This window comes from Pelodiscus sinensis, chromosome 6 (assembly GCF_052426305.1).
Source record: "Pelodiscus sinensis isolate ZL-2025 chromosome 6, ASM5242630v1, whole genome shotgun sequence".
Taxonomy (NCBI): domain Eukaryota; kingdom Metazoa; phylum Chordata; order Testudines; family Trionychidae; genus Pelodiscus; species Pelodiscus sinensis.
In genome coordinates this window covers 127,753,985-127,773,905 of record NC_143057.1, presented here as the reverse complement: position 1 = coordinate 127,773,905, position 19,921 = coordinate 127,753,985, and the positions used below count along the sequence as shown (strand labels likewise).

At 49.3% G+C, this 19,921-nt stretch overlaps 1 protein-coding gene across 2 annotated transcripts in view; it reads left to right on the top strand.

Moving 5' to 3' along the window:
• The window catches only part of LOC102448411 (uncharacterized), a 36,931-nt gene that overhangs the window by 1,542 nt on the left and 15,468 nt on the right, over nucleotides 1-19,921 (top strand). The window lies entirely within an intron of this gene.

The following is a 19,921-nucleotide window of genomic DNA, read 5'->3' as shown; positions in this document are numbered from 1 at the left end:
ATGGGCCCAAAGGGGTCCTGTCCCCCGGTCAGAGAGGGCCACCAAATGTGTCATGGTAGGCAGCAGCAGAGTTAAACTTGGGAGGAACCCAATGTCATGTCCCTCCTTAAAAAGTCACTAGCAAAACAAGCAGGGACAGATTCACCTATTGGGGAAGAAAAATCCTGTTTAAAAAGTTACCGTATTTTCCGGCGTATAAGGCGACTGGGCGTATAAGACAACCCCCTAATTTTTTAGTTAAAAGATAGGCTTTCGTCTTATACCCCAGCGCCCCTCCGCCTCCCGGCTTTGCTCCCGGTGTCCCTGGTCTGCTGGAGACGGTCCCCAGCAGACCAGAGGCACCGGGAGCAAAGCCGCAGCAGCAGCGGGGTACAGCAGACCAGGGACACCGGGAGCAAAGCCTCTGAGGACGCCCCGGCAGCAGGACAGCCCAGGCGCGCCAGGGCTGCCCCGCCGCCGGAGCCCCTCCGCGGCTTTGCAAAGCCTCGGGGGAAGCCGGCGGCGGGGCATCCCAGGCGCGCCTGGGCTGCCCTGCCGCCGGACCCCCTCCGTGGCTTTGCAAAGCTGCAAAGCTGTATACCCGGCGTATAAGACGACCCCCGATTTTTGGGGGATGTTTTTTAACATCAAAAGTCGTGTTATACGCCAGAAAATACGGTAACTATACATTTAACCGGTTAATCGGGATCCCAAGGCAGGGGGCTGCTCCAGCCGGGCCAGACCACCTGTTAACCAGTTACCCTGCTAAGCATGCCTAGAAGGTGCTTCCTTCTGGGCAACCAGTTAACCAGTTAACCCTTTACATCCCGAACAGCTATAAGTCAACTGAAGGGCTCTGGGTTCTGATGGATGAACCTCTCCAGCCGTTTGCACAATGCACGTCGCTGTCAAACGCCGATGCCTTTTGCCCTGCATAAGCCCCACCTGGATTTCCCCCTCCATCTGGAGCAGGCTGAAATCCAGGCAGGTTGCTCTCCAGCTTGTGATGTGACACCACAGGATGAGAGCTGCGCTCTGCTTCCTGAGCTCGGAAGCGACAGTCACATGAACTGCCAGGAGATAAAGGCCGTTTTCCCCTTTCTCCTGGTCCTGGCTGGGTAGTGTCACAGCAACCCCCTTTCCATTTTCACCACTTCCAATTTTCATTGTTAGAAAGGAAGCTCTATTCACGTTTACACTAACACCAGCCCTCAGTACATGCCCCAGTGCCCGACACCTTCTCTATAGGCCACCGTTGTTGGATGACTAAAGAAAAGAAGCAGCAAAAGCATTGCTTTCTTCTAACACTGACCAAGGCACTTTATTGGAATAAAGAAAAACAACACAATCCCTAATTGCTTCTGTCTCTCTCTCTCTGTCTTTCTCTCTCTAAAGAAACTACACACACCCTTATCCTTCCACAGGAACTACCCCAGCTGACAGGAGAGCAAGTTGTGGAGACAACATCACTGACACTTGGGGCTGAGAAAGCCTTCACTGAATAGCTTTGCAGTGGGCCTCATATATTTGAAGGCTGTGTCTACACTGGGCCACTTATTCCGGAAAATCAGCCGCTTTTCCGGAATAAGCTGCGAGCTGTCTACACTGGCCCTTGAATTTCCGGAAAAGCAATGATGCTCTACTGTACAAAATCAGCCACTATTCCAGAAAAACTATTCTGCTCCCGCTCGGGCATAAGTCCTTATTCCGGAACACTGTTCTGGAAAAGGGCCAGTGTAGACAGCCCAGTAGTCTTTTCCGGAAAAAGCCCCAATCGCGAAAATGACGATCGGGGCTCTTTTCTGGAAAAGCGCGTCTACATTGGCCACAGATGCTTTTCCGGAAAAAGGGCTTTTCCGGAAAAGCAGCCTGCCAATGTAGATGCTCTTTTTCCGGAAAAACTTATAACGAAAACTATTCTGTTTTAAACATTTCCGGAAATTCATGCCAGTGTAGACACAGCCGAACTGTCTCTGGTTTTAGGTGCCCAAAATCAGCACAGGAAAGAACAAAAGTAAAGTTTCTGTGGCAGAGCACAGGGTGATCAGCATTGGTGTCCCCGGCGGTAGCCGCCGGCTGCTGATCCAGAGAGTTCTGCGCACACCGCATCCTTAAGAAGAACGTAGGGAAATCAAAAGGCATCACAGGAGTAGCTGCCAGTTACACGTTTGGCCTGATTCAGCAAAAGTTCAAACCATCTAAAGATCACTGGTCTACAGCATTGGGCGCAAAGTCTCGGAAGAACAGATTTTGATACGGGCAATTTCGGATGCAGCTCTTCCTGCCGCTACAGGACTATGTCTACACTGGCAGCTTCTTGTGCAAGAACATCTTGTGCAAGGGTTCTTGTGCAAGAAGTCTTGCGCAAGAAAATGTCCGCACTGCCATGTGCGCGCTGTGCTTTTGCGCAAGAGCTCCCATGGCAGTGTGGACGCTCTCTTGCACAAGAAAGCTCTGATGACCATTTTAGCCATGGGGTTTTCTTGCGCAAGAAATCCCTGCTGAGCATCCACACTGCCCTCTTGTGCAAGAGCTCCTGCGCAAGAGGGCTTACACCTGATAAAAAAGAGCGTAGCTCTTGCGCAAGGAGACCTCTCTTACCACGCCGTGCTGTAAATTTACTTGCGCAAGAGCAGGCAGGCAGTGTGGATGCTCTGCAGATTCTTGCACAAGACATAGCCTAGGGGCAGAAAAATTGCAGGTGGGACATGGAGGCTCAGAGGTCGCAGCAGAAAGAAAAAGAAAAGGAAATGAACTCCTTGGCTGAGTGCTGGTGGGGCAGGCCGGGGTCTGAGCTGCTTTTTATCTGAACTGTTTCTCTGCAGCCACCACTGTTTAGATATAAGAGGATAATTCTCACAGGGGTGCCTCACACTCTTTAGAATACCAGCGCATTACGCCCGGCCTAAACCAGAGGAATGAGCCAGGTTAAAGCCGCTCAAACGTCTGTCTGTAAACCACTCAGCAGCCGCACATAGAATCATAGAATCATAGAATCATAGGACTGGAAGGGACCTCGAGAGGTCATCGAGTCCAGCCCCCTGCCCTCAAGGCAGGATCAAGCTCCGTCTACACCATCCCTGACAGATGTCTATCTAACCTGTTCTTAAATATCTCCAGAGAGGGAGATTCCACCACCTCCCTTGGCAATTTATTCCAATATTTGACCACCCTGACAGTTAGGAATTTTTTCCTAATGTCCAATCTAAACCTCCCCTGCTGCACTTTAAGCCCATTACTCCTTGTCCTGTCCTCAGAAACCAAGAGGAACAAATTTTCTCCTTCCTCCTTGTGACACCCTTTTAGATATTTGAAAGCCGCTATCATGTCCCCCCTTAATCTTCTTTTTTCCAAACTAAACAAGCCCAGTTCATGAAGCCTGGCTTCATAGGTCATGTTCTCTAAACCTTTAATCATTCTTGTCGCTCTTCTCTGTACCCTTTCCAATTTCTCCACATCTTTCTTGAAATGTGGCGCCCAGAACTGGACACAGTACTCCAGCTGAGGCCTAACTAGTGCAGAGTAGAGCGGCAGAATGACTTCACGAGTTTTGCTTACAACACACCTGTTAATACAACCTAGAATCATATTTGCTTTTTTTGCAACAGCATCACACTGTTGACTCATATTCAACTTGTGGTCCACTATGACCCCTAGATCCCTTTCTGCCATGCTCCTTCCTAGACAGTCGCTTCCCATCTTGTATGTATGGAACTGATTGTTCCTTCCTAAGTGGAGCACTTTGCATTTCTCTCTATTAAACCTCATCCTGTTTACCTCCGACCATTTCTCTAACTTGCTAAGGTCATTCTGAATTATGTCCCTATCCTCCAAAGAAGTCGCAACCCCACCCAGTTTGGTATCATCTGCAAACTGAATAAGCGTACTCTCTATCCCAATATCTACATCATTGATGAAGATATTGAACAGTATGGGTCCCAAAACAGACCCTTGAGGAACTCCACTTGTTATCCCTTTCCAGCAGGATTTAGAACCGTTAACAACCACTCTCTGACTACGGTTATCCAGCCAATTATGCACCCACCTTATCGTGGCCCTATCTAAGTTATATTTGCCTAGTTTATCAATAAGAATATCATGCGAGACCGTATCAAATGCCTTACTAAAGTCTAGGTATATGACATCCACCGCTTCTCCCTTATCCACAAGGCTTCTCCCTTATCCACAAGGCAAATGCTCTACTGAGCTACCACAGATGATCTTTCATCAGGTTGAAGAACCAGCTGCATCTTAACTAGCTCATTCTGAACCGGTTCAGCACCAGTGTGGCCACAGATAGGCTGGAACAGATCAGTTAGTTTTAGGGCTGTCCTTTTTGAAATGCAAAAAATTCAACACCGCGCCCCCGCCTCCCCCTCCCCCCAGCAACCACAAGCCTGCCCCCTTCAATCGCCGGTTGTAGTGATTCAAACCCTCTCCCACACACACGCTCTCGGGTCGTCAACAGACTTTGCTGGGCCCTGGGCAAGGTGGGGAGAGGAGTGGCTCCCAGAAAGTGCAGAGTGTCAGGCAGAAGGGGCAGGGCTGAGGGCTAGCCTCCCCCAACCAGTTCTTCCATGCCACCCGGGGCGCCAGTGGTGATTTAAAGGGCCCAGGGATCCGGCCACCACTGCTGTAGCAGCGGGAGCAGCCAGGGGCTCTGAGTTCTTTTAAATCACCAGGTCCCAAGACAGCCCCCAATTAGGGTTGCCAGGTGTCCGGTATTCACCCGGACAGTCCGGCATTTTCGCCTCCTGTCCGGTAAAAAACATGCAGAGAATACCGGACACCTAAAATGTTCGGTATTTTCTGAATTTTTCCCCAGCCAGCAGGCAAAAATGCTGGGCACCTAGCAACCCTACAAACACTCAGTGCCCGGCCTCCCCTCCCGCCCCCCCGAACCCTCTCCTGGCCCCCAACATCCCCAGCCCCCATGCTTACCTGGTTCCCTAAGGCTGCTGGTATAAAATGGCTGCCGGCCAAAAGACATAGGGGAACCAGGGTCTTAGGGCTCAACTTCCCCCTCTTCCTATCCCTGCACTAACTCTTAAAGGGGACATGCTTTTAATGTTGTTTTATTTTAATTTTTTTGTTTGGCTTACTTGGAGACCTTTTTTTTTTTTTTTTGCTTAACAACTTTGGCCTCCCCCCCCCCTCTTTTTTCCCCCCCTTCAACAGAATTTTTTCCCATTTTGGGCTGGGGTGGGGTGTTCGGTATTTTTGTTTCAACCATCTGGCAACCCTACCCCCAATGGCGCCATTTACCCCTCCTGAGTTTGAACCTCCTGGATTTCCTACTTGGGGTCTGCTTACAGCTGCATGACCTGACTCCAGCGGCAATTCTTAAATGCAACAGAGTTTGAGCGGCTTGCAGCTTTGCCTTTGGGACAAGGAGTTTGTTTTAAAAAGAGGGAGGCAGGATGATTAAGAATAACAAAGGGTTGGGCATTCCAGTCATTGAAGGAACATTAGATCATCATGAAAACATTGCCGGGTACTCCACTTAAAAAACAGGGTGAAAAAAGAGTAGGAGTGAGCGTTGTGTTGCTGGGATTTGCATTTGGATCACTGTGTTAAATGTACAAATGTTCTTGACAAAGGGGTGAACAGGGACCAGTGCTTTTTTTGTGACAGTACCGGCACCTCCAGACGCAGTACCAGCACCTCCAGTCAGGGCTTATCTGGAAAGAACGGAGTGTACCAGCAACCTCTGTATGCAAATGTCTGACAGTCGACTGAGCCGTGTGTCTTAAAGGGGCTGTGTTTCTTAAAAGGGCAATGCTGGCCCCAACCCGGCTTCTTTTTTTTTTTTTTTTTTTTGCTCAACAACTTTTCCCTTGGAGTACCGGGCACCTTTACAAAAAAAGCAGCACTTTTTTGTTTGTTTGTTTACAAAAAAAGCACTGACAGGGACTAATCCAAAGCTGACAAAGGGATTTAAAAAAACCTGGGTGACTGGGCAACGCAAAGGCAGTGCTGATAAGTGCAAAGTAATGCACGTGGAAAAATAGAAAACTAATGATAGATACAAAATAGCTGTTACCACTCAAGAAAGAGATCTTGGAATCATTGTGGATAGTTCCCTGAAAACTTCTGCTCAATGTGCAGTGGGAAGCTAAAAACCAAAAAGCTCACAGAATATTGGGAATCATTAGTAAAGGAATAGATAATCAGACAAAATACCATATTGCCTCTACATAAAGTCATTGTATGCCCACATCTTGAATACTGTATGCAGATCTGTTCACCCATCTAAAAAAGGATATTGGATTTGGATAAAAGATACAGAAAGGGCAACCGGAATGATTGCGGGTAAGGAACAGCTTCCATATGAGGCTAGATTAACAAGGCTAGGACTTTTCAGCTTGGAAAAGAAATGTCTAAAGGGTGGGGTGGTACATTGGTCGTCTAGAAAGTCACGACTGGTGTGGAAAACCAGAATAAGGAAATGTTATTTACTCCTTGACTAACATAACACAAGAAGCTGACCCAATTAAATATATCGGCGGCAGATTTAAACCAAACAAAATAAATTATTTTTTCATAATCAACGTGTAGAACTCTTTGCCAGGAGATGGTGGAAAGGCCCAAACTGTATCACTGTTCCAATATGAATAAAATAAGTTCAAGGAGGGTAGGAAGATCAATGGTTACTAGCAAGGCTCGACAAATATACTCGCCCGCTCGCCCGTGGCGAGTAGATTTTACCAGCTGGCGAGTGCAGGGGCGGACTGGCCCGGTGGGCCGTTGTGACGGGCTGGCCGAAGCCCACACTACGGGCGGCGCGGCCCCATCCAATCCGCCGGCTGGCGGAGGAGCAGAGCGCCGCCGGGAAGGGGGAAGTGCAGCGATTCTTGCCACTGGGCTGCCTGTGTGCAGCTCCGGCGCAAGAAGGTGGGGCAAAAGCCAGAGGGTGGGATGCTGGCAGACGCTAGGACGCTGGCATGACATGGCCCCGCCGATTTTAAAGGGCTGCGGCAGCTCGGCACTGGCCGCGTGTCCCTGGGAGCTGGCTGCGGCACGTGGCATGGCCAGGCCCCACCCTGCCGGCTCCAGTCCTGCCACGGCTCCAGCCCCCTCGCCAGCAACAGACCGCTCCCTGTCGACCGCCCAGCTCGCTACACCTGCCCCATGCCCCTTTGTCTCTGCGCCGCCTGTTCCCCCCGCCACCCCTGCTCCCCTGCACCCCGAACCCTCTGCTCTCCCTCTTCCCTGCGACTCTCTGGCTTTGCGCCGCCCTTGCACCCCGCACCCTGCTCCCCCCGATCCCTGCCCTCCCCAACTCTGTGCTGCCCATTCCCTGCACTGCCCCTAGACCCCGATCCCTCTGCCCCTCCCGTTCCCTGCGTCCCATTCCCCGTGCCTCCACCACACCCCGCACCCTGCTCCCCCCGATCCCTGCATCCCTCTGGCTCTGTGCCTCCCGTTCCCCACGCCACCCCTGTGCCCCCCCCACTGTTCCCTGCACCCCTCTGGCTCTGTGCTGTCCCTGCACCCTGTTTCCCCTGTGGGTCGGGAGTGAGGGGTGCTTGGCCATAGGGAGGGGCTGGACAGGCCAGGGAAAAGGCTGCTGTGACCCAGCAGCGAGTGAAAGGGGGAGTTCACTTGAAGCGCCTTTGCCTTTATGGAAAAAACGAATGAAAATGCGATTTGCTATTTATAGGGCTAAAATGTGGGAACAAAAACGAAAACAAACAAACAAAATCCATTGCAAAATGCAAACATGTGTAAAAGACAACAACAAAAGGGGAGGAGGGGGTGGCTAAAAAATGTTTTGCTTGGGGGCAGGAAAAAGCCTAGAGCTGGCCCTGGGGGAGGGGAAGGGGCTGGGCTGGGCTGTGGGGGGGGGGGAGGGAAGGGAAGGGGCAGGGAAAAATATGGGGAAGGGGCTTGTGCTGAGGGGAGGGGGGAGGAGGTCAGGAGAAGAAGACAAAGAACGGGAAGGTACCAAGGGACAGGGTGCAGGAGAGACAAATCCCAGGGGGCCAAGTGCAGACAATGAGGAAAAGGGCAGGAGGGGAGGTGTCAGTGGGAGGGGGGAACAGGGTGATGCTGGGAGAGGAGAGGGTAAGGGCACTGGGGGCTAGAGGGGGGAGGGGGAGGTGCTGGGAGAAGGCTTGAAAGAAGGGGTGGGCATAAGGAAGGTGGGGATGGAGCAAGGCATATGTGAGGGCACAGAGTCATGAGGGGAATGGGGGCAGAGGCTGCTGAGGGGGTGGGTATCAGGGAAAAAGAGGGCAAAGGGGGCAGGGGCAGTGAGGGAAGGGGGAGGCACCAGGAGGGTGCAGGTACCAGGGGATTGTGGGGATGAAGCAGAAGGCAGACACCTGCAGGGGACGAACCAGCACCAGAGGAGAGAGGCAGGGCAGGTGTGTAGAGGGAGGTGTTAGGAGAGGGGATGAGGAGGGGTAGCTCACATGATCAGAGTGGGGCTACTGGAGGAGTGGGCACAGGGGGGAGAGAAGGGCTGGCGGAGGGGGGGCAGGTCTCAGGAGGGCTGAGGGCAGTGAGAAGGGCAGGAGTCAGGACAGCAGAGGAGGGTAAGGGGTTGGGGGGCAGCAGGCACCAGGGGAGCTGATGGAGCATGGGGAGGAGACAGGGCAGCAGAGGGAAAAGGTAAAGGTTTATAAGATATTTATTAATAACGTATTAGTAATTACTGTTCTTATTCTAATTAGGAATTTATGCCATTAAAAAAACACTTTTTGGGGGGGAGGGTGGCGAGTCCCTTTTTTGTCTGGCGAGTAGGGTTTTCCATAACTTGTCGAGCCCTGGTTACTAGCCAGAATGGGCAGAGATGGTGTTCCTAGCTTGTTTTCCAGAACTGGGAATGGGCAACAGGAGATGGATCATGATGATGGCCTCTTCTGTTTATTCCTTCTGAAGCACGTGGCATTGGCCACGGTTGGAAGACAGGATACTGGGCTAGAAGGACCATTGGTCTAACCCATTAGGGCCATTCTGATTTTCTTATATAGAGCTAAAATGTATCTGTTCCCTGCTGTAACCCACTAGACCCCACACCCTTCCAAAGCTGAGACAGAGCTCAGGAGTCCTAGCGGGGTCTCTCTCTCTCTCCACAGAGTTAGTAACAAAGTAACAATATACATTAAAAATGTAAGGCTAGCCAGTGTCTCTTAAGTGACTTGCCACAAGATCTTCAGCGGTGCAGCTGAGTTAGTCTGTAACTGGAAAAATTTAAAAAATAACAAGTAGTCCAGCAGCACCTTGAAGACTAACAAAACACGTCGATGATAACATGAGCTTTCGTGGGCACAGCCCACTTCTTCAGATGAAACAAGAGTTAGTGTTAGAGCTGAGTGGGTCTAACATGTATTTTGTTTTCTTTCTTTTATATAGGAATTAGATACAGTGCTCCTGTCATCTAACTGCTAAGTTGTCTGCCAGACAAAGTAGAGTTTTTCAGAGCCTTGGTAGCATGTGGGGCGGGGGGATGAGGTTGGTTACCCCCTTCCTATTTGGCGGTTGGCTTGTATTGGGCATGCTCAGAAAAGCTAAACGTACATAAATCCATGGGTCCAGACTTAGTGCATCCGAGGGTACTGAGGGAGTTGGCAAATGTCATTGTGGAGCCTTTGGCTATTATCTTTGAAAAGTCGTGGAGATCGGGAGAAATCCCGGATGACTGGAAAAAGGCAAATGTAGTGCCCATCTTCAAAAAAGGGAAGAAGGATGATCCTGGGAACTATAGGCCGGTCAGTCTTACCTCGGTTCCTGGAAAAATCATGGAAGGGATCCTTAAAGAATCCATATTGAGGCACTTGGATGAGAGGAAAGTGATTAGGAATAGTCAGCATGGATTCACAAAGGGCAAGTCGTGCCTGACCAATCTGATTAGCTTCGGGAAGTCAGTGGATGTGATATACCTTGACTTTAGCAAGGCTTTTGATACGGTCTCCCACAATATTCTTGCCAGCAAGTTAAGGGATTGTGGATTGAATAAATGGATGGTAAGATGGATAGGAAGATGGCTAGAAGGCCGGGCCCAGCGGGTAGTGATCAATGGCTCGATGTCAGGATGGCGGTCGGTTTCTAGCAGAGTGCCCCAAGGTTCGGTTCTAGGACCGGTTTTGTTCAATATCTTTATTAATGATCTGGATGAGGGGATGGATTGCACCCTCAGCAAGTTTGCGGATGACACTAAGCTGGGGGGAGAGGTAGATACGCTTAAGGGCAGAGATAGGGTACAGAATGACTTAGACAAATTGGAGGATTGGGCCACAAGAAATCTGATGAGGTTCAACAAAGACAAGTGTAGAATCCTGCACTTGGGACGGAAGAATCCCAAGCATAGTTACAAGCTGGGGACCAACCGGTTAAGTAGTAGTTCTGCAGAAAAGGACCTGGGGGTTACAGTGGATGAGAAGCTAGATATGAGTCAACAGTGTGCCCTTGTAGCCAAGAAGGCTAATGGCATATTAGGTTGCATTAAGAGGAGCACTGCCAGCAGATCCAGAGATGTCATCATTCCCCTTTATTCGGCTTTGGTGAGGCCGCATCTGGAGTATTGTGTCCAGTTCTGGCCCCCCCCACTACAAAAAGGATGTGGACGCATTGGAGAGGGTCCAGCGGAGGGCAACCAAAATGATTAGGGGGCTGGAGCATATGACTTATGAGGAGAGGCTGAGGGACTTGGGTCTGTTTAGTCTGCAGAAGCGAAGAGTGAGGGGGGATTTGATAGCAGCCTTCAACTTCCTGAAGGGAGGTTCCAAAGAGGCTGGAGAGAGGCTGTTCTCAGTGGTGACAGATGGCAGAACAAGGAGCAATGGTCTCAAGTTGTGGTGGGAGAGGTCCAGCTTGGATATTAGGAAAAACTATTTCACTAGGAGGGTGGGGAAGCACTGGGATGGGTTCCCTAGGGAAGTAGTGGAGTCGCCATCCCTAGAGGTGTTTAAGTCTCGGCTCGACAAAGCCCTGTCCGGGTTGATTTAGTTGGAATTGGTCCTGCCTAGAGCAGGGGGCTGGACTTGACCTTCTGAGGTCTCTTCCAGTTCTATGATTCTATGAACACTGCTGAAGCCTCTGTCCTCAGTCAGCCCCCTATGCTTTCACTCTCCCCTCCCCCACATCATGGGATGCACAGGTTGCTCCCCCCCCCCAACTCCACCAAAATCTGAAATGATGCCCCTGAGCTGCCCCCTTTGCCTCCCAGTCAGCGGGCCTGCGCGCCGTGTGCTGGCATATTGGTTGGCAGACAGCTGCTGTGTTTTCACCAGGTTTGATCCGCTATTGCTTAAACTGTGGCAGTGGGAACACCGCGGCTTCTTTCGCTGGACACTGACATTTTGAACAATTAGCTACCCCGCAAGATTGTGATAATAATGCAAATCTTTAGACACACATCAAAGACTCCAGCAATTTCAATTATTTTTTCTGGCAACTGGCAAACCCATTAAAAAAAAACTCAGCTAAGGGCTGGCTGAACACCGGCCAGGTGGTAGCCCTAGTTAGTTCTCCGAAGGCTGTCCAATAATGCCAGAATATCTTCCAGAACGCATTGCTTCTCAGCACTGGGTACCCAGAAGGTGATTCAACCAAAACACTCCGTTCTGTAGTGTAAACAAGGCCTAGACGTTTCCACTAGGCTAACAGCTGCCTATTTATTGTATTTATTTCTCCCCCACCCTTCCAACAGTCCTGGCCTGCTCGTATCTTGAAATTCTTCCCAGCCTGAAGCAAAGGAAATGCTGTTTGTTCTCCAGAACTCTCAGTGCGCTCACATTCTCTGCTGGCGTGGAATCAATGGAGTTACGCCAGCAGAGAATTTTGGGTCACTGTTTTTCATTGGAAATTCCCTGCAGTAAATCTGAGCTCTGGGTCTGGGTGCAGACTTTTTCTTAACATGAGGAAACTCTTGTTTGTAATTCGGTGACAAGCTCGCTGCTGCAAATGGGGTTTGTTCATTATCCTCACTCGGCTCCTACTGAAGCCAGTAATAAAATTCCCCCTTACTGTGCTGAGTAGCTGAATTGGTGCTCTTGAAATAACCCTTGCAGAGCTCGGTTGTGCTTAAGGTGGGCATTCCCAGGCTAGCTCCAATCTAGCTAGCCTGGCTAACCATCAGAGCAAAGACAACGGTGCAGGCTTCATGCAGCACCCATACACGCCTGCCAGGAACCTTGGGTACATACACTGAGGGCTACGCAGGGATATGCAATTGCTCAGCCCTTTGAAAACCCTACCACTTCGTTATCTCTTTGGCTGTGTCTAGATTGGCCAGTTTTTCCGGGAAATCAGCCGCTTTTCCGGAAAAACTTGCCAGCTGTCTACACTGGCCGCTTGAATTTCCGCAAAAGCACTGACGATCTCATGTAAGATTGTCTGTGTTCTTGCGGAAATACTATGCTGCTCCCGTTCGGGCAAAAGTCCTTTTGCGCAAAACTTTTGCGGAAAAGGGCCCGTGTAGACAGCTCAGATTTGTTTTCTGCAAAAAAGCCCCGATCGCGAAAATGGCGATCGGGGCTTTTTGGCAGAAAAGCGCGTCTAGATTGGCATGGATGCTTTTCTGCAAAAAGTGCTTTTGCGGAAAAGTGTCCGTGCCAATCTAGATGCTCTGTTCCGAAAATGCATTTAACGGAAAAGTTTTCCGTTAAAAGCATTTCCGGAAAATCATGCCAGTCTAGACGTAGCCTATATGTCTTAGGCTACTAATTTTAGTCCCTTCTTAATTGCTCAGTGCCTCTCTGACCTCTCTCTACAAGTAAAAGCTCTTCTTTCCAACCCCTTTACCATATGCAAAGTGCTAGGATACATTGAGATGTGGAGCAGTAGACAGGACCATAGGTGCCTCACTTCAGGCTCCTGGGCAGTGCCTTGGGAGATACGCTCCTCAGGGTGCCTTTTGAGGGACCGCATGCAGGAACGTCAGACTGGTGCTATGCCGAGGCCTGAATTACCTGGGGGCAGGGAGTAAGAGGTTTGCTGGTCAGAGGCTAATCGTGCAACCCTGTCTGACTCAGTCCCGCCAGGTGCTCACTTCCGGTTAGAAGCAGGATCCTGCTGCATAGCCTTAGTAGAGAGATGCCTGGCCATTGTATCATCCCCGGGGGGTCCTCGCTGCAGCCTTGACTTGTGTGATCAGCACCCTCCTTAGCCTCGCCATATCCCTAGGGCCCCAAAGGCATGTCTACACTAGGAAATTTTTCAAAACTATTTCGAAATAGTGTGTCCACACTACAGGGAAGCCTCAACATGAGTCTGAGGCAGGCTCCCTTCCTGTGGACGTGCTACCGTGACTGAGAGCCCCAGGAAGCACTGGGGAGTAATTACTTCGAATGACCCTGGGGAGTCGTTATTTTGAAATAGCAGCAATGGAGCATCCACACCTCTGCTATTTTGAAATAGCTATTTTGAAATAAGGGTTCTTCCTCGTGGAAAGCAGGACTGGTTATTTCGAAATAACGGGCTTCGTTGCATGGACGCACCGCTTGTTATTTCAAAATAACTCCCTCGTGTAGACCCGGGCTCAGGCTGCACTAAGCTGAGCCACTCGATGGTTCTTTCCTAGTGAATTGAGGGGGGACGTGTCTATCCACCTGGCTGGAGGAGGGGTTGTGGGAAGGCGTCGGATGACTACCAGCACCTGCGTGTTTTAGTCTGAGTCTGCACTGCAAAGTGGGTTGCTATCTGAGGGCTCAAACCCAACACCCCCAGCCATGCTGCCGAACCTGAGTTGAAAGCACCATTACCTCAGGTGAGAGGCGTTCTGTGTGTGGACAGGAGCAGAGTTAGGGTAGCACCCAGGTAAGAGCCTAGCTAACTGCAGGGAAGAGCTATGCCGATTTAACTTCTGCTTCCTTTCCCCATTTCTCTGCTCCATGCCTGGCTTTTAGACCAGCAGCCTGCACTGAAAAAATAGTTTCAATAAATAGCGGAGAGCTGTCTGAACATCCACATGGGGGGGGGGGGGGGGTGAAACTGACCTCCGTGCAGGGGACCAGTAGACAGCCTATCCACCACTCAACATCCTCAAAATAGGCCCTAATCCCCCATAAACCTTGTGCTGAACTTGGCACAGTGACACATTTGAGGCGCTGTGAGAGATAGACCCACAGACCCACCTATGGCCTAAGGAGCTGTCATCAGCAAATGGCAGCCCTGCAGTATTTTTCAGGGATGGTATTAACCCCCAAAGCCTTTGATGGCTATGAATGTTTCAGGCTGATTCTGTCCTGGTTATTTTTAGTAAAAGTCATGGACAGGTCACAGGCTATAAACAAAACTTCACAGGAACCTGCGACCGATGACTTTACTAAAAATAAGTGGGGGACAGGGCTAGCTAGGGAGAAAGGAATGACAGCTGGGGTCCCATGGGGGGGGGGGAGCTGACAGGCAGAAACCCCCTCCAGGAAGGGGTACAGCTCTGGCTCCAGTGGCTGCAGACATACGAGGGGCACATTCCCACAGCAGGGTATACAGCCCTTTCTCCATAGCCGACTGCCACGGCAGGGCAGTAACACATGGTCCTGGCTCCATCCCCAGCCATAGGCACATGGCCCCAGCTGCAGGGAGGGGCATGGCCCTGGGAAGCCACAAGAGGGACACATGGCCCTCTCTAGAGCCCCAGCTAGGGAGGAGGGGCACAGAGCCCCAGATGTGCCCCCAGCGGAAGCTGTGGGACAGGGTTCCACAACAACGCTGGTTCCAGCCTCCACTGCAAGGCAGGCGTACATGGCAGGGCTAGGCACAAAGTCCCACCTGCAGCCTGAAGAAGCTCAGGAGGTTCAGTGAAGCCACAGAATCTGTGACAACCGGCACCTCCATGATTAACGTGTCGCTTTATTAACAATTAACCAGAAGCTGGGTTTTTCTTCGGATGTACTTTGTGACTGTGTCTGGGCTGGAAAACATGAACAGGCAGACACATTTATTAAAACCCGGCGGTGTGCGCAGCCCTGCTGCAGGAAGAGGAACCACCCAACCCGTACCTTTACCTCCGGCAGGGGCTGCGACAGGGGTATTTTAGTTCTTGACACTATGCTCCTTCCTCTCCTTCCTGGCAGGCTTTGACAAGCAGTGAAATAATGACACTGCTCATTAAAAGCCTCACCATTGCCTCTGCCTCCAGTGCCGTGGATGGGACAGATCCCACTGCCTCGCTGCTGTTTCAGGCTCTCTTGCAAACTCACTTGCAGTCGCATTCTGAAGGTTTTCTCTGCCACCATAAGCGTTAGAGACTCCTTTTTTCTTTTAAACAAAAGCTGAGAGGCTGGAGAAGAGATGAAAGGCCTGTCAGAGCCTCTTCCGGCAGCTAGTGTTTCCTCAAGAGAACAAACATGTCCTGTGCTTTGGACAATGCTGGTGTGCTGGTGTTCTGTGGTCACACAGAAGTACAGTTTTTCCTTTGGGTTTGAGATTTGGAACCTACTGCTCTTTGTTGTTATATCTTCTTTCCGTCTCTTGTCTGCAGCCTCATCGCTCAGCATTAAAGGGTAACATTGCCCCTGTTCAGGGAGCATGAACATACCCCAGGTAGCACTGGCCTCATGCCTTAAAGGGGTTTGAAATCTGGATCCAAATTTCTCTGCTCTCTAATTCCTACTATTTAACCTCCCCCCTCCTCCCCACACACACACATGCACCTGTATTATTAACCTTCAGGCTCTGAGCTTTAGGAATCTGCTTTTGCGTTTACATCCATTTGGAACAGGACTTTCCACTGCTGTCTTCCAGACTGAGTCGCTTTACAAACAAAACCCTCCTCACCTGGCAAAATGCCCTTTGACTTTGCGGTGCGTTTAATCTACGAACTGTTGTGCTAAGGCCTAAAGGACAGCTACCAAACCAGCCATCCAGCAATATTGCCACTTTCTCACTCCTTGCTGATCCCTTTGCTGATTGCCTGTGTGACAGCGCGTTGGGGGTCCCCCGTCTCCTGCACCCCGAAATGGCACAAACAGACTGCACCAGCCGGTGGAACAGAGGAAGTTTATTGCCTCTCCAGGATACAGCACAGCACAGATGTAATCTGGTCACAGAGCTGGGCTAGGATGCCTCAGGCTCCCTTGAGATGGGGGGAGACTGGGCCCCTAAACTCCAGCCCCTTTCCCTAGGCTGTCTCTTCCATGCTCCCAGACAGCAACTAACCCACTCTCTTCCAGCCCTGCCCCCAGCCAGGGCAGCATTCCACCTTCCTTTGTTCCTCTCCATGGGGGGTGTCTGGCCATACCGGTTGAGAGGTCCCTTTGCATAGTGACTCATCCTGTTTTGCTGGGTCGTGGTACCCACGGCAGCCAGGGGGGGTTACCCCAGAGCCAGCAGCATAGAAACCAGCCAGGTACCCCCACTATGTGACAGCCTGTGACCAGGTATGATTTCCATGGAGCGGTGCTGCGTTAAAACAACTGAGAATCTGTCCCAGGAATTGCTTGCTGTCTTTGACACCCCCTGGTAGCACGAGGAGAGCGAGCTGGATTCATTCTGCCACACGCGTCAGCCGCAAACTTGCCATGGCATTTCCGCTGCCATGTCTTCATTGCCAGGTGTGATGGAAGAGGCAGGAAGACATAGGGGTGGATTCACCTCTGAGCTGACAGAGGGGAGGCTGTTTGAATGTTCCATTCAGCCGCTCCGGCTAGTAGATTCGTGAGGCATGATTTCCCTTTACAGAAACTATGTTGATTTTCCCCCAGCAAATTATGTTCATCTACGTGTCTGGCCATTCTGTTCTTTGCTATAGTTTCAATCATTTTCCCTGGTACTGAAGTTAGACTTACTGGCCTGTAATTGCCAAGATCACCTCTAGAGATCTTTTTAAAAATTGACATCACATTAGCTATCTTCAATCATTTGGTAAATATGATGATTTAAAGGATAGGCTACAAATCACAGTTAATAATTCTGCAATTTCACATTTGAGTACTTTCAGAACTCTTAGGTAAATGCCATCTGGTGCCGATGACTTGTTACTGTTTAGTTTATCAGTTTGTTCCAAAACCTCCCGTAATGGCACTTCAGTCTGGGACAGTTCCTCAGATTTGTCACCTAAAAAGAATGGCTGAGGTTTGGGAACCTCCCTCAGATTCTCAGATTACTTTGTCTTAGCCTTTCATCTTTTGATGATAAAAAAAATCTAAGATAGCAACAATTATGGTGGTGGAGGGAGAATCATAGAATCACAGAACCATAGAGCTGGAAGAGACCTCAGAAGATCATCAAGTCCAGCCCCCTGCTCTAGGCAGGACTAATCCCAACTAAATCAACCCAGCCAGGGCTTTGTCAAGCCGAGACTTAAACATCTCTAGGGATGGAGACTCCACCATCTCCCTAGGTAACCCATTCCAGTGCTTCACCACCCTCCTAGTGAAATAGTTTTTCCTAATATCCAACCTGGACCTCTCCCACCACAACTTGAGACCATTGCTCCTTGTTCTGCCATCTGTTACTACTGAGAACAGCCTCTCTCCATCCTCTTTGGAACCTCCCTTCAGGAAGTTGAAGGCTGCTCTCAAATCCCCCCTCACTCTTCGCTTCTGCAGACTAAACAGACCTAACTCCCTCAGCCTCTCCTCATAAGTGATATGCTCCAGCCCCCTCATCATTTTGGTTGCCCTCCGCTGCACCCTCTCCAATGCGTCCACATCCTTTTTGTAGTGGGAGGCCCAGAATGGGACACAATACTAGAGACTGGACACAATACTCCAGATAGATGATCCTATACAATGAGTTTATGTCTTCTCTGATATTGCTTAAGAGCTGCAAACCCACCTCAAAAAGTTCCTCATGTTAATAGCAGAGGTTATAGGTGGATCCATCCTATGAGTTTATGAGACATAGCATTGTCCTGTGTCATGTCCTTGTAGCAGCTGTGGACTGGCTACAGAGCTTTTTTCTTAGCTAAGTACACACACAATATGTTTGTCATAGGGTCCTAATTTCCAGCCAGACATGACTGAGGTTAGCTTAAGTATTTTAATATACAGCACCACCTAGTGGCCAAGCAGTGTAATACAGAAAAAAACAACAAATGGTCTGGTAGCACTTTATAGACTCACAAAAATATATAAACAGTATCATGAGCTTTCGTGGGCACAGCCCACTTCTTCAGATGACCAAGTGGGCTGTGCCCATGAAAGCTCATGATCCCATCTACATGTTTTGTTAGTCTATAAAGTGCTACCAGACCATTGGTTGTTTTTTTCTGTAACAGGCTAACTCGACTATGCACTGACGCTCCAGTGTAATACAGTTTAGCATTCCATTACATCCCCTTCTCAGTTCTACATTCCCACCATCTATGTCATCTGAAGAAGTGGGTTGTGCCCACGAAAGCTCATGATACTGTTTATATATTTTTGTTAGCCTCTAAGAGTATGTCTAGACTGAATCCCTCTGTCGGCAGAGGGATGCAGATTAGGCCGGTAGACATTGCAAATGAGACAAGGATTTAAATATCCCACACCTAATTTGCATAAAAATGGCCACCACGTTTTTCCCGACTCAGCACTTTGTCGGCAAAAAGTGGCAGTCTAGAGAGGGATCTGTCAAGAAAGAAAGCCGTTTTTGACAGATCCCTTATGCCTCCTGCAAGGAGGTTTGCAAGATCTGTCAAAAAAGGCTTTCTTTCTCGACAGATCCCCTTCTAGACTGCCACTTTTTGCCGACAAAGTGCTGACTCAGCAAAACACGACAGCTGTTTTTATGCAAATTAGGCACGGGATATTTAAATCCCTGCTTCATTTGCAATGTCGACCTGCCTAAATCTGCATCCCTCTGCAGAAAGAGGGATGCAGTCTAGACATACTCTAACGTGCTACAGGACCATTGTTGTTTTTTAAGTTTATTTACTTATAGACTAACACGGCTACTCCTCTGAGACATTATCACACTGTGTTTGAAGTTCAGTCTCTTAAATATCTCTGAATCACATGGTTTTCTAATTACACAACCCCAATGTATAACCGCTTAGTCATCTGGCTGCCCAGATGCCATAGCTGGCCATAGCTGGCCATGGCCGTCCTAGAATCCTTGAGTCATAGTTATCTTGTTTTGCATCTGTCATCTGTTGATTGTTCTTTCTGAAGAACAAACTATAAATGTCAGTGGTTTCTGCTGAACTCTTCACTGTTGGTCTCGATCACATATGACCAGGGTGCTGAATTATTTTTCTTTACAACTGTTGAAAATGTCCCTCCTCTTTCTCCATCCAGTTAGACATGAACACAGTCTCCAGGTTCTAAACCTGGCATTTCTGAGAGACGTCTGTTGTAAAAATATTCATACGCTCTTCTAGACCTTTTATCCCACTTGTCTGCTTTCGGGTTGGCCACTTTGAAGATAGAACCTTTTCCAAAGTTGGAACCATACCTCTGAGTTGTCTTCCCATCAGGAACGGTGCTAGACTATAGCAAGTAGCCACAGTTGGTGTTGATCTGTAATTCAGAAGAGCAGGGGATGAATCTTCCTTCTGTAGGGTATTCTTGGCTGTCGGTACAATTTTCTCAGCCTCTTCAATCACTTGTGGGTTTGGTGAGCTACCAGTTATATGATCAAAATTATATTTTGTTTAGAATGACATACTCTGCTCAACTGAATTGTGGTCCATGGTGTCATTATCTGTGCTGGAATATCAACATGAGCAAAAGTGTCATTCAGTTTCTTGATAACATTGCAACATGTTATGTCTTTCAAGTACAGTATTTCTGAATCCCTGAAAAAGCAGTCCATGACAACTACATAATGACATGAATTTGCATAAATCTGCAGCTAGTGTCTTCGTAGGTCTGTCTAGTAGGGTTGTTGTTAAATTCTTTGTATTGTGTTGCTCTGTTAGTTCTACAATGTTCACATGCAGATACTTTATGTTCTTGCTGATGCCTGGGCATTACACTGATTGGTTGGCCTGTTCACAGCATTTAATTAATCTTCAATGTCCATAATGGATGAGGTTTAGGATTTCTCCTCTCAGTTCATTTGGAATTAT